This window comes from Palaemon carinicauda, chromosome 20 (assembly GCF_036898095.1).
Source record: "Palaemon carinicauda isolate YSFRI2023 chromosome 20, ASM3689809v2, whole genome shotgun sequence".
Lineage (NCBI taxonomy): Eukaryota > Metazoa > Arthropoda > Malacostraca > Decapoda > Palaemonidae > Palaemon > Palaemon carinicauda.
The window spans coordinates 14,157,655-14,172,654 of record NC_090744.1 but is presented as its reverse complement, the minus strand read 5'-3'; positions in this window follow the sequence as shown (position 1 = coordinate 14,172,654).

Genomic DNA, 15,000 nt, shown 5'->3' with positions numbered 1-15,000 from the left:
TGACGAAGGGCGTACCTTCTAAGAAATGGCGAAAGTGACGGACAGCCAAGTGCACCGCCAGCAATTCTCGATCGAAGGTAGAATAACCCGATTCTTCCTTGGACAGTTTTCTGCTGAAGAAAGCCAATGGGCGGGGCGAGCCTTTGACCACCTGCCCGAGTACTGCACCAATAGCGACGTCGCTGGCATCGGTGGAGAGGAGGGGGGCGTGTGGGATAGGAAAAGTGAGAGCCGCAGCAGTTGATAAGGCCTTCTTTGCATTGCAGAAGGCTGCTTCTTGAAGGGGACCCCACTTCAGGTCCTTTGGCTTGCCCTTGAGGGAGGCGTAGAGGGGAGCAAGAGTGGCGGCAATGGCTGGCAGAAAACGGTGATAATAGTTGATCATGCCCAAGAATTCCTGCTGAGCTTTGACGGTCGAGGGCGCGGGGAAGTTCTGAACGGCTGCTACCCTCTAAGGGAGGGGATGGACTCCTTCAGGAGTGATACGATGCCCTAAGAACGACAATTCGTTGGCGCCAAAGGTACACTTGTCGTACCGGACTACAAGGCCGTTTTGTTGCAGGCGGTCGAGCACGCATCGTGCTCGACCGCATAACATACAGAGAAAGGGAGGTCCCCTAAGATGCCATCCATGAGACGTTGAAACGTTGCCCCAGCATTACGAAGGCCAAAACAGGAGTAATTGAAGGTGTATGTACCAAACGGAGTGGTGATGGCGGTCTTGGGGATGTCTTCTGGGTTCATAGGCACCTGATAATACCCCTTCAGGAGGTTGAGCGTAGAAAAAACCTTCGCTTTGTGCAGGTAGGAGGTCACGTCGGCAATGTTTGGGAGGGGGTAGTGATCCGGTTCTGTTTGCATGTTCAGGCGCCTGTAATCCCCGCACGGACGGAGGGAGCCGTCTTTCTTCAGAACGATGTGTAAGGGTGACGACCATGGGCTGGAGGCCTTTTGGCAAAGGCCCATTTCCTCCATTTCGGCGAACGTCTGTTTGGCGGCTGCCAATCGTTCCGGTGCCAGACGTCTGAATTTTGCGAAGACTGGGGGTCCCGTCGTCTTGATGTGGTGATAAATACCGTGCTTGGCAGGAACCGTGGGCGTTTGGCAAAGTTCTGGACGGAAAACTTCCGGGTACGACGTGAGGAGGTGGGCGTGGGTATCCGTGGGTGCGCTGATGCGGAGAGCGAGGTTAGAGGGGGTGGGTGAAGAGGTGTCGACAAGTACGAGTCTGCGTTGACCAATCGTCGGTGGGGGACATCGACCAGAAGGTGGAAATGAGAGAGGAAATCCGCACCGAGGATTGGCATTGTGACGTCAGCAACGAGAAACTTCCAATTGAATTTACCGTTTCCGAACGATAATGTGAGGTTCTCGTAACCGTAGGTGGGTATCGCAGATCCGTTGGCAGCTACCAAGCGGACGTCGGCAGATGTAGACAGACTACGTCGTGCCTTGAAGAGTTTCCTTGGCAAAAGAGAACGACAAGCACCCGTGTCTACCAAAAATCGCACGCCCGTTCCTGCATCCTGTAAAAAGAGAAGATTAGAAACACGGGAGGCCACCGCCACAAGCGATGGCCTACTTACACGTTTTTTGGCCACTGACAATCTCTGGCACATTTCTTCGCGGTTGCCCTGAATCTGAAGTGGTAGTAGCAAAACTGCGGCGGATGGGAGGTAGTAAGTGGCTGCAGAAGTCGTTCGTTGGGGCGCGAGCGATTGGTGGGTGGTGGGCGGCTTTGTCGCCGCTTCGGCACGTCACGGGGTAGGCGTGTATGTCCTACGGCATTCATGTCAGCTTCGGTTGACGTTGAATAGGCATCCTCGTCGTTAGGGGTGGAGGCGTTGATGGAGGTCTTGAAGTGGCTGTCCATAAGGGCGTCGGCTTTGGTCATCAAGTCCTTTATGGGTAAACTATCGACATCGGGTATGGCAGCGCGTACAGGTTCGGGTAAACGGCGTATCCAAAGGGCACGAAGTAGGTTCACCTCACGAGGAGAGCCGTCTGCGGCAGGTTGAAGGCGAGCGATACTGGTCATTTCCCTGAGGGCAAGCGAAGCCCTTTGGTCCTCCAACGATTGTTGCGAGAGCTGAAAAAGCTTTGCTATACGGGCGGCTGGCGACGGCGAGTACTGCTGCAGAAGGTATGTTTTGAGGGCGGCATACGCTATTGGGGTGTCTCCTTGTTCACAAAGCCAGTCGGATATTTCTGGGAAGGTGTCCTCGGGTATCGCCGCGAGAACATAATCCGCTTTGATGGTTAAGCGAGTCACGCCCCTGATACGAAACTGGACTTCTGCGCGTTGAAACCAAGCAAACGCCTCTCCGCTGGCAAACGATGAAAGTTTGAATGGAGCGGCCGCAGCACCAACTGCCGTAGAGTCTGTCATAGTACCAGCGATGAAGGGGCGAGGGTGGAAGGCGGTGGGAGCGAGTCGACTTCCGGGGTCACCAATGTGACGGAGCCAAGAGTGGGTTGTGAACTCAAAGGCAGGATGCAATCAACTGAGTTGTTTATTAAGGAACACTCTCCTTTATATGCAAAACCTCAAGGCAACAGGACATAACCTGTTCGAGAGACAGACAATGTTACAGAGCAAAATGGAGACATGATCATTCAGGTTCTTTTTAGTTCGAGGGAAGAGCGCAGATACAAGCATAATATATACAAAATAATTATGTACAATTGTGTGACACACGGTTGGTACACCTCTGTTTGTCGTACCAGAAAGACGTTCAGTACAATGAAAAATGACCAAGCTATACATGTAGGTGGTAATGGTGGTGTTACAATTGCATGTTTTCATGACTTCATAACCTTATTATTATTATTATTATTATTATTACTATCCAAGCTACAACCCTAGTTGGAAAAGCAAGATGTTATTAGGCCAGGGGCTCTAACAGGGAAAAGAATCCCAGTGAGGAAAGGAAATAAGGAAATAAATAAATGAAGAGAACAAATTTACAATAAATCATTCTAAAAAAAGTAACAACGTCAAAACAAACATGTCATATATAAACTATTAACAACATAAAAAACAAATGTCATAAAAAAACTATAAAAAGACTCATGTCCGCCTGGTCAACAAAAAAGCATTTGCTCCAACTTTTCACCACCGTTGTCGTGTAGTGTTTTCAATAGATCTAGTAGCACCGCTTCTCATATCAATTAATAATCATGTAACCTAGATATCTACAATGATTACGGATTAGACACCATCTAATGTACTGTAGATACCCTACATTTGAACGTGTGTGTAGTTATAACCTGTGTTGTTGGTACATGTTATTAATTATTATTTATTCATCGATTGCACCCCATTGATGGATATTGTTTTGTAAATGTATACTATTCAGCATTATTTCATATTCAATATCTTATTACTGTAAGCTAACAGGTTGGATCCACCACTCTGACTACTATCAGCACCGACGACAATCAATCGAGTCTAACATTACCACCACTGTCGGGACGATGTTTATAAAATCAAAATGACTCCATCATTAAAACTACAGAAGCATATCTTCTATATCTTCTTTTTAATTGGATAATGTAAAAAATGGTTTCTCGAGGCTGATCCTAAGTGAATTTGTGCAATTATATGCACAGCACCTACGACTTTGTTGCGTCCTTCCATCCATTGTTTTCACATGTGGTTATACCTTGACGCTTGACGCTTGTTAGCAGCACTAGTATCGCGATTACAATCAACCCATAGGCGTTTACCTCCTATGTTTTGTTGGTTTGTGGTTATATCATGTCTAGAATGCTTCACTATTGTCCAAAAGGTTGTCGGAATGCTTTTGTGTTGCGACTTTTAACATACTACAGGATGGAACAAGACAATAAACTGAAGATGGATTGAATAGATTGGTATTATGTTGATATGTTTAATGGCGTACTTTCAGGAACATCTATAGTTGAATATTATGCATTATCAGACTCTCTCTCTCTCTCTCTCTCTCTCTCTCTCTCTCTCTCTCTCTCTCTCTCTCTCTCTCTCTCTCTCTCTCTCTCTATATATATATATATATATATATATATATATCTCTCTATATATATATATATATATATATATATATATATATATATATATATATATATATATATATATATATATATATATATATATATATATATATAGATAGATAGATATATATATTCTACTCCAGTCTTGTAACTTTATTTATTAGAATACTAGCTGCTATACTACTATATATGTACAATATACTTATAGTTAATAAAGTGTAACTATCCTTCCACCCCCATCCAATCTTAAGCCATATTAAATATTTAAAATGATCATATTGTATATATATATATATATATATATATATATATATACATATATATATATACATATATATATATATATATATATATATATATATATATATATATATATATATATATAATTTCTTGCACTTATATAAGGATAACCGGTGTGGCAGTGGTCGACGTCACGAAGACGCCTATTTGCCAGGTCTTAATTTCCGTTCTCACCATGCCCACTGTATTGAGATGACATTTCTCGATATAAAGTAAGACAATACTGCGGAGTAGATGCTTAACTCATTTTTTCTTAATCAGGTCGGTGTCTCAAATGCTGCTGTATTGGGTCTCACATTAATCAGAAGCTTAATTCATTAGTTATATTAAAAGATGAGGTTTTTTATAGACCTTGAAATAGATAGTAAGCAATTACAGTTTAGTAAATGAGGATCATAGGTTGCCTCGGGGCTGCAGGTTGTGCAGGCCGGCCATAGATACTTGTTTGCTCTGCGATAAAAAAGAGCAGATATCTTATGAATTATGATTAAAAAAAAAAAAAAAAAACAGCACCGAAGACGGGTATGTCAGAGTTGCCCACAACCCTGTAGTATATTTGAATGGCAATGCCGTGGGAGAATTGTTACTCTAATCAGGATTACTGCCCTCCTCATCTCCTGACTCGTGGGCATGTGGTGGTGTATCTCCTCTGACTCTCACTCTACCACCTTGTTGTTTCTTTCATCTTCGTTGCTTGGACGGTTGGTTCAGATTGACTGGAGATTTAATTCCAAGCGGAGGCTCTTAGGCTATACGTCATAGCCTCAAAAAATATCATTCGTAGTTTTTGGTGGTGTATACGGCCACCAATCCTCCCTTGTACGATGAGCAGAGGTCGTTCGAGATTATACCACCCTATTACCGCCCAATTCCCCACCCATTCTGAATCACTGCATAAGCCCATGTTTAGAATCCTCACTTCCGTCATATTTGTCAAAATCCAGCTCGATGTCGAACTCATTTCCAAAAAACACTCCTTCCCTGGACCTGAGAGGGAGGCAAGGGGCATGTGGTATGGAGTGATGGTTGGGAAGAATTATGTGGAAGGTGGGTGCGTGCAAGGTTAATGCATAGGAGGTTGTAGCTCTGGCTAATGTAGATGAAGATTCAGTAAAACGAATGAGGCTTATTTGGCTTAGATAAAGTAAGTGACCAAATAGGATGAATTCGCTCCAAATGTTGTTCAGTGATTTTTTAATAATTTCCCCAGCAATATTGGTAACATACAAGACATTTTTACAGTACTATATTCGTATTTTTTCCCCACTATTTAGGCCTAAAACTATTCTGCTTTATGATAAGTATCATAAACACTTATTTGGTATGCTTCCATGTACAGTACTGATAGCAGAGTAGCATAATCGATTTTATCATGAGAGAAATCTGTTCAGTCTTATTTAAACGATAGTAAGAATGGTATGATTTCTCGACACTTATATGAATGACGTTGTGTCAGAACTATGAGGTTTTACTGAAATATAATTCATTTCATGGAGTATGGTTTTCATCATCATCCTCATCATCATCATCGTCATCATCTACCCCTACGCCCATTGACACAAAGGGCCTCGGTTAGATTTCGCCAGTCGTCTCTAATTTGAGCTTTTAAATCAACGTTTCTCCATTCATCATCTACTTCACGCTTCATAGTTCTAAGACATGTAGGCCTTGGTCTATCAACTCTTCTAGTGCCTTGTGGAGCCCAGTTGAAAGTTTGCTGAACTAATCTATCTTGGGTTGTGTGAAGAGCATGCCCAAACTATCTCCATCTACCCCTCACCATGATCTTGTCCACATATAGCACTCGAGTAATCTCTCTTATAACTTCATTCCTAATCCTGTCCTGTTGTTTAACTCCAAAGACTCGTCTGAGAGCTTTGTTTTCATATCTACAAAATCTGCAGGATATTGTTTCATTTTCATATCACGACTCATGGCCTTACCTTCTGCTACTTGTCCAATAAGGAACTTTTGGTATTATACCAGCTGTTGTGCAGCCACCACAGGGCCGATAAAAAACACATTGAGCCTCCCGTGGGTCACGTCTTGTAGTAACAGTGATCTCACTAAAGTGATATAGAGCCTGATTTTTATATGTAACTTTAGGCGATTTGATTTCCAAATTTTACTTAACCAAGCCATTGTCTGATTTGCTATTTTCAATCTTTCATTTAACTGAAATTCTAAAGATCTCGTATTACAAAACATAGTTCCTAAACATTTTAATGATCCCACTTCAATAATCCTTTCTCCTTCCAATGATATTTCATCTTCCATTTCGTATTCCGTTCTCATCATCTCTGTATTTCTTCTGTCTATCTTGAGCTCAACCTCCTTTGATATTTCATGCATTTTGGTAAGCAAGATTTGCAAGTTCTGTGATGTTATGCTAATAAGGACATCATCATCAACATACTCTACGTCCCCTAATTTCATTACCAACCCAGTCCAATCCTTCTCCACCATCCCCAACTATTTTATGTTCTCTTATTTTACTTCACTGAACATCTTATTAGCTAATCTGTGTTATTTTTCTCCTATAAATAATTATTTACCTTTTAATTGATCTCGATATAGTGAAATGAATTTCAAATACTCTACTTTTGCCTAGTTGTATTATTATTATTATTATTATTATTATTATTATTATTATTATTATTATTATTATTATTATTATTATTATTATTATTATTATTATTATTATTAGCAAAGCTACAACTATGGGTGAAAAAGCAGAATTTTCCAAGCCCAACGACTGCGACAAGAAGAGCAGCCCAGTGAAGAATATTAAATAAGGAAATAGAAAATAAAGTAAATATAAGTAATGATAAGGAAAAGTATTTTAAGATAAGCATCAACCTTCAAATACACCAGTAATAATAAAAAAACAACTTTAGAACGAGTCTTACGTTAACCTTTTCAATAAAATAGAATTTACAAAACGTTTGAGCTTCTGAAGTTCCACTGATCCTCCACCAGATTAGTAAGATCCTTCCACAATCTGGTATGATGATACAGTCTGGAAAGATCTGAAGTCAAAGGATAGTTTGAATTATGAAAAATCTCATTCAACTTGCGTGAAAAAACTAACTGAACGACCGTATCAGATATTACTAGTGAAATCAGTAATGAGGATATTATATTAATAGACTGTAAGATTCTGTACAAAAAAAAAAAAAAAAAAAAAAAAAAAAACATAAGATGAGTGTCCTCAATTGAGGACCAGATTAAAGAACAATATTTAAAACAAGACCGAATGACCTTCTAAAAGTAAAATTGTATTAATGAGCAAACCTAGAAAATTAAGTGTACTATATGTAAATAAAGAAACGTTCTTATTAGGAAAATCGGGATGCCGAGGAGCCAACATCCTGCGCCTAAATACTTATAATCATTCTTTAAGTTTTGTTAAGGTTCAACGTCGTCTCATAATTGTCACCATGCACTAATTTCAGCCAGATCTCTATTAAGGGATTCTGCAATCATATGTCTATATTCTAGAGTTGGAATTGATGAAAAAGGAGTAGCATCATCTGCATATGCAACGAGCTTGTTTTGTGGCTCAAACCACTTATCATGCATATATAGTATGGAAAGTAATGGGCTATGAACAATAACATAAGGAACACCTGGTATTATATTCTTATAGTGACAATGGTACCCTTGAATAAATAGCCATTTAACCTTATCTATTTAAATTTTAAAACAATGCTCCCATAACCAACATAATCAATTGCAGTATAAAAATCAAGGCCTTCACATGTTCCGAGACATTTGTGAAGGAAAACTGCAAATTACGAAACAGATGATTACTTTCTGCATATCTATTGGGGCGTTTTTCGAGAAGCCAAAAAAAAAAAAAAAAAAAAAAAAACTTTAGATAATATGAGATTTATGAATAATGGTTGGTAATCAACAGGTGTAGAGCTATCACAATCAAATTTACCCAATAAAGTCACATTACCAATTCTCCAAGAATAACAGAAAGAACTTCAACTTGCTGCCTTTGGAAAAATAACACCCAATTTTATAAATAAAAACAGAGGAAAATACCATTCAAGTGAAGGACCATCTAAACTAGTTAGATTAGCTTTAAAAAAGACAGGATTGAATAAGATAAAGTTTCTCATTCTTTTGCTTACTGCCAAATACATTAGCCAAATGGGTTGGTTTCTCCATTGGACAGTGAGTGACAGAACCATCTGGTTTAAAGTTAACAAGTAACTGTCAAAAAAAAAAAAAAAAAAAAGAGTACAGATTTCATGGTTGCCAACCATTTATGCACCTGGGTTGTAACAGAAAGTGTTTCGTTTATGGTCAAATTGTATTCGCTTTCAGTTTAAGCATAAACTCATTGAGTAACACCTCTCATTTGAATGTAGTTATTCAAAATCAAATCTTCTTTTACCTTTCCAAAGAGGAGAAGCCTCCTGTTCTTGCAAATAAGCATGTCTGATATCATCCTTGAACGAGGGTTTTTCCATCACTCGGTATTTTCTCACAAGAAAGGGAATACATTTATCAATTATGTTAACCAGAATTTCATTCAAGAGAACAATAGGTTCAGCCCTTATATACCATTGTGACCAATTCAAATACAAAATGTTACACTAGATACCATTCCAGTCTGCTTGAAATTATATATGAATATATATATATATACACATATATATATATATATATATATATATATATATATATATATATATATATATATATATATATATATATATATATATATATATATATATATATATATTCAAAAAGCATAACTCATCAAGTACTGAATTCTCAGTCTTGATTACTCATGAAGCCAAGGTATGTACAGTGGAGTTAGTGTATACCAAGTCGAAGACATTACCAGACTTGTGAGTAGCGTTACTTATGATTTGCTCACACCCTGATATAAAGGCAAAGTCCAAAGTCCTTAATCTATGCAAATCAGTAAGAAAATCAGAATTTAAACGCTCCATGTGGTGAGCTTGCCAAGTAATATTCATTAAGACAATTATTATGAAATGTGAAAGGTTACGACATTTTGTTGACATGATAAATATGGGAGGAGTTTGAATAGGTGTCACTGATGGAGGATTTCAAAATTTTACGCAATTAAAGTATTGAATCCATCTGCATGATACAAAAAAATACAAGAAGTTCTCTTGTGCCCAGAATTTTATTAAGTTATAGGGAGGATCATCACATTTCTTAGGTCGTTGATCCTCCTAGAAAAAAAGGAAAAAAAAAGAAAAAAAAAAGAAAAGAAAAAACCTGTAATGGACAGCGTTAATACTCCTATCACAATTTTACCGTTAGTCAATGTCGAAGGAGCCCTTCCTTCGACATTGACTAAAGGTAAAATTGTGATCATAGTTTATAACTGGAAAGCGCAATGATATATAATAAAGACTTTATTAAGGGCTTAAGGATCTCTGAATATATGAGATTGACTAAAAATAAGGCCATAGAGTAGAAAGTACGTAAAAAATTGGAAGTGGGTTTGATAGTTCCCCTATATATATATATATATATATATATATATATATATATATATATATATATATATATATATATATATATATGTGTGTGTGTGTGTGTGTGTGTGTGTGTGTGTGTGTGTGTGGTTCTAGGTAAATACACTCCCGGTAAATTGACTCCCGGTAATTTGATTCCGGTAATTTGACTTTCGGTAATTTGACTCCCGGTCAATTTGACTCCCATTGATTTCACTCCCACTATCTGAAAAAAGTTCTGGTAGGTCTCAATTCTGTGATTATCTGCATTTAACCCCTTTAAAAATAAAAAATAAATAGATTACAGATAAAATAAAAAAAAAATGAAAAAAAAATCATCATTTACCTTCTCAAAAAATATAGTAAAAAGAAAACAAAATTTACGCAACAGGAAACAAGTAAATAGTACATCATATTAGTGGTAGAATTGCTTGTTTATATGCACCCTAATTAGTTTACATGCACGCAAGTTACTATTGTTTCCAGAGGCCGTGTAATAGTGTTTTTTTTTTTTTTTTAAATAACTCCTAAAATAACTGATGGATTTCCATGATATCAAAGCAGGGAGCGCTTCATACAATGGCCTAATTCTGGGAAATACTGTGCATTGCCAGTTACGTTTCATTAACTTTTTTACTTAAGAAAATGAGGCTAAAGCCAGTCTTAGCCCCCCACACATTCGCAAAGTGATGACGTCCCTCAGTGACGTTGTTATAACGTTCCTTCCCCTGTAGGCTACCTCCCATCCCCGAATTGTTAAACGCCTGTCTAACTCCACAGATAATTGTCATATGACCTACCCCAAGCAATACGAAATTCTTTGTCAGTAAAAGTTCAGCATGCCTGGTAATGTGATTCGTGACTTTAGACTTTACCTAAACACAAGACCAACGTTTTATATCTTACCCACTCACTTACATTGAAGATCAAGAATGAGACTTATGACAGGAGACGAAAGAAGCCATGCTAACCCTACACTTCGCACTTCAAGCGAGTGTTGATAAAGCAATAGAAATATAGTTTTCTTTAGGTTAAGCCGTAGGACTCATTCTTCCATACAACACAGGTTACTCGATACATCAATTGCCAGGAAGAAAATGACAGAGAACATTGTTTGATATAATTTATCATATAAATTTCACCAGAGAGAGTAGCTTGAATTCCTTAGAAGGTAGACTTCTAAAAGATGTTTCATATAAGGGCATTGACATCGGCCACTTGATAAATTTTGAAATCATATATATATATATATATATATATATATATATATATATATATATATATATATATATATATATATATATATATATATATATATATATATATATATATATATATATATATATATATATATATATATATATATATATATATATAAATATGTGTGTGTGTGTTCATACATACATAAGATTTATTATATTTCAACCTATAGTTTTATATATTTACTGTATTTACATTATAAGTACCAGTACCTATTTTTGTTACTTAAAAGGTATGTGATAAATATCATTGCGACTTTGTCACTGGAATTATACCAGACTTCAATTAATGAACCAATCAACCTTACTTTGAGAAATCCATTGACATTGTCTACATGCCAAGCTGATATATTAGTATCAAAGTATTCATTAGCTTTGCTTTTCCAAAATAATGTTATCACCAATTGCTGGAAACCATAGATTTATGGGGGATGAAAAAAAAAAAACAGAAATGTACACTTATACATTTTACTCATCATCACTCTCAAGTAAAAAAATTGTTTTCTATTTCTACTAATGTTTTTATTTTATTCTATTTTTTAGTCGCAAATCTAAAATTTTGTAGGAGTCCAAGTAGAATATCTCTCAGTGCGATTCCACACCCCTGTTTCAAACCTCTTCTATTATGTTTGATAATTTGTTTTAACCATCTAATCATTATCTACCACCATAAAACATTTTATTGTTCTTCCTGCTCATTTTATATGTGCAGTACACAGTCTTTCCTAACATGGATTTACTCGGTAGCCTAATAGCAATGGGAATGAAGGAAAGAAGGCAAGAAGGAAGGGGGGGGGGGAGTACTAGGATAGCCATAGGTGTAAACACCGAAGGAGGGTTGGGGGAACCTCTGCGTCACAGTTACGTGATTAAGTAACACTTCTTCGAAACGCTCTGAAGGAAGGGAAGAAGTTCCTCTTTTTTATAAGAGTAAACGGGTTAATTAAGAACATCTGTCAATTCATTGTACCACCAAAAATTAGGCCAATGTTTGGAACATTCATTGCTGTAGTTTCATGGAAATTCATAAGCCGGTTTGTTAGATATTTGGGAAAAACACTATTACACTGCCTCTGGAAACGATAGTAGTTGACTTAAACTATCGCTATATGGAGACTATCTCTACCTCTTCGTAGTGTGTTTTCTCACTCTTCAAGGGTTACCAAGGTTTACATCTTACCTCTTTGGTTATTACTTTAACAGAAATTTAGTCACCATGCCTTATGTTTTTAACATTAACGGGGTGGGGGGGGGGTGGGGGGGGTGCGTAAACTTGTGGATGACATGAACTATATATATAAGAAACATAAATAAAATGCCGACGGATCCAAGACTTACTGGAAATGTGAAATCAAGCTTCCGGACTAAGTAACCCCCACCCATCCCAAGGGAGTATTCCTCGTCCGTTATCGTCACCGCCCTATCCCCCCCATTTTTTTTTCTTTTTTTTTTTTGCTTCCGTCGGTCTTGTCGGAGCTTTAATTGAAGCAATAACTTTGACATTTATGTTCGTGCGTGTACTGTACATATATACAGTTCGGCGTTGTTTTTTGAAGAAAAAAAAAAAGAATCAAAGAGGGAGAAAGAGCACGAGGACAACGAGGCACTGAATGATGTGAAAGAAAGACATACTGCTAACCATATCGGACACTTATTGACATGACGTCGAGGAGAATCAGTTTCATTGTTTGTCAACAGCCTCGTCTTTATTGGAATTCCTCCCCGGAGATGTCTCGCCTATTTAGCATTGGCCTTTTCAATGATTAAGCTCCACTCCTCATCTCCTCTTAATTACAACACTGCGCTTCGGTGTCTCTGGCGTGTTACCAGGGTGTGGGTCATGCCTCTGGCAATTCTAGCCTTTTCCCTTTGTTTTCTCTTTTCTTTGCTGAGTTAGGATGTAATTACTAACTTCTTCCGCAGTTTGTTGTATCTCACATCCCTCACATAGAGGCGTGAGAGGGACTATGACCTTATTTTCCAAAGTGGAACTCCGAATATTGCTCTCATTTATCACTCTCTCTTTTTCTCATTTTTTACGACCTTTTGCACCTCAAACTTCATCTAGTTAGATCAGAAGGGTTGCTTGTTTGATGGGCCATCTTATGATTGTTTTTTAGTTTCTCATTTATTACGTAGTTTTGAACAATAAAATTATAATCTTCATTTTCATAACATTATTATTATTATTATTTTTATTATTATTATTATTACAAGGTAGGCTATAACCCTAGTTGGAAAAGCAATATACTATAAGCCTAAGGGCTCCAACAGGGAAAAATAGCCAAGTGAAGAAAGGAAACAAGGCAATAAATAAACAATATTCTTCTTAATAAACTACAAGAGAAGAATAAACCTTCAGAATTAAATATATTTGGAACAGTGACAACATTAAATTAGATCATTCACATATAAACTATAAAAAATCTTCAAAATAATAAGAGGGAGAGAAATAAGATATAACAGCATGGCCGAGTGTATCCCATAGTAAGACACTGGAAATGGCACAGATTGTGAGTTTTTTTTTTTCTGAAAAGGTGACTGTCTTTTTTCTTTTTTTTCTTAAATTGCACCTATAAACATGACATAGCATTAAGATATACAGTGCCGTTGCTAATTAAAACTCAGGGGAAAACAGTTAGCTAGTTCGGAAGTTCAAGTGGAACGTTCAAGGATTCAGACAGAACTTAAAGTGATATCATATCTCTAGCATTCAAAGCGTATAGTCATTCTCACAAAATTTCTATACTGAGTGTTTTATTTTATCGAACACTTTTCAACACATTTATAGAATATTGTTTTTTTAATAAGTAAGAGAGAGAGAGAGAGAGAGAGAGAGAGAGAGAGAGAGAGAGAGAGAGAGAGAGAGAGAGAGAGAGAGAGAGAGAGAGAGTTTATTATTACCTCGGCCAATAGCTCCTAAGCATTAGATCAAGGATGACTGAGGAGAAACAGCAGTGGCACCATTCCTCAAAACTTTTGAGGCAGTTCAGATTATCATTTTTCAGATTTTGATCTGAACTTTGGTTTTATTATAGTTAAGGACCAGACACCATTTTCAACCTAAAACAAGTATTCTCGGTACCTACTAATCATTTTAATCTTTTTTGAACGTTAGTCCTATTCGGTTTATTTGCTGTTGGGATAGAGGTCACACTCATTGAAAGCACAATATTTACAAAAGAATTTTTTTTTTTTTTTTTTTTCAAATATTTACTCGTCCGTATCTATAATTATACGTATACCTTTACGGTGGTATCACCGAATCAAACGTCGATTTCCATTTTACTTGCGTTCACTCTTTGTTATTATTATTATTATTATTATTATTATTATTATTATTATTATTACTGGCCAAGCTACAACCCTAGTTGGAAAAGCAAGATGCTATAAGTCCAAGGGCTTCAATAGGGAAAAATAGCCCAGTGAGGGAAGGAAATAAGGAAATAAATAAATGATGAGAACAAATTAACAATAAATCATTCTAAAAACATTAACAAGGTCAAAACAGATATAACATATATAAACTATAAAAAAACTCATGTCAGCCTGTTAAACATAAAAACATTTGCTCCAACTTTGAACTTTTGAAGTTCTACTGATTTAACTACCCGATTAGGAAGATCATTCCACAAGTTGGTCACAGCTGGAATAAAACTTCTAAAGTACTGTGTAGTATTGAGCCTTATGATGGAGAAGGCCTGGCTATCAGAATTAACTGCCTACCCAGTATTACCAACAGAATGGAATTGTCCAGGAAGATCTGAATGTGAATGATGGTCCGAGTTATGAAAAATCTTATGCAACATGCATAATGAACTAATTGAACGACGGTGCCAAAGATTGATATCTAGATCAGGAATAAGAAATTCAATAGACCGTAAGTTTCTGTCCAACAA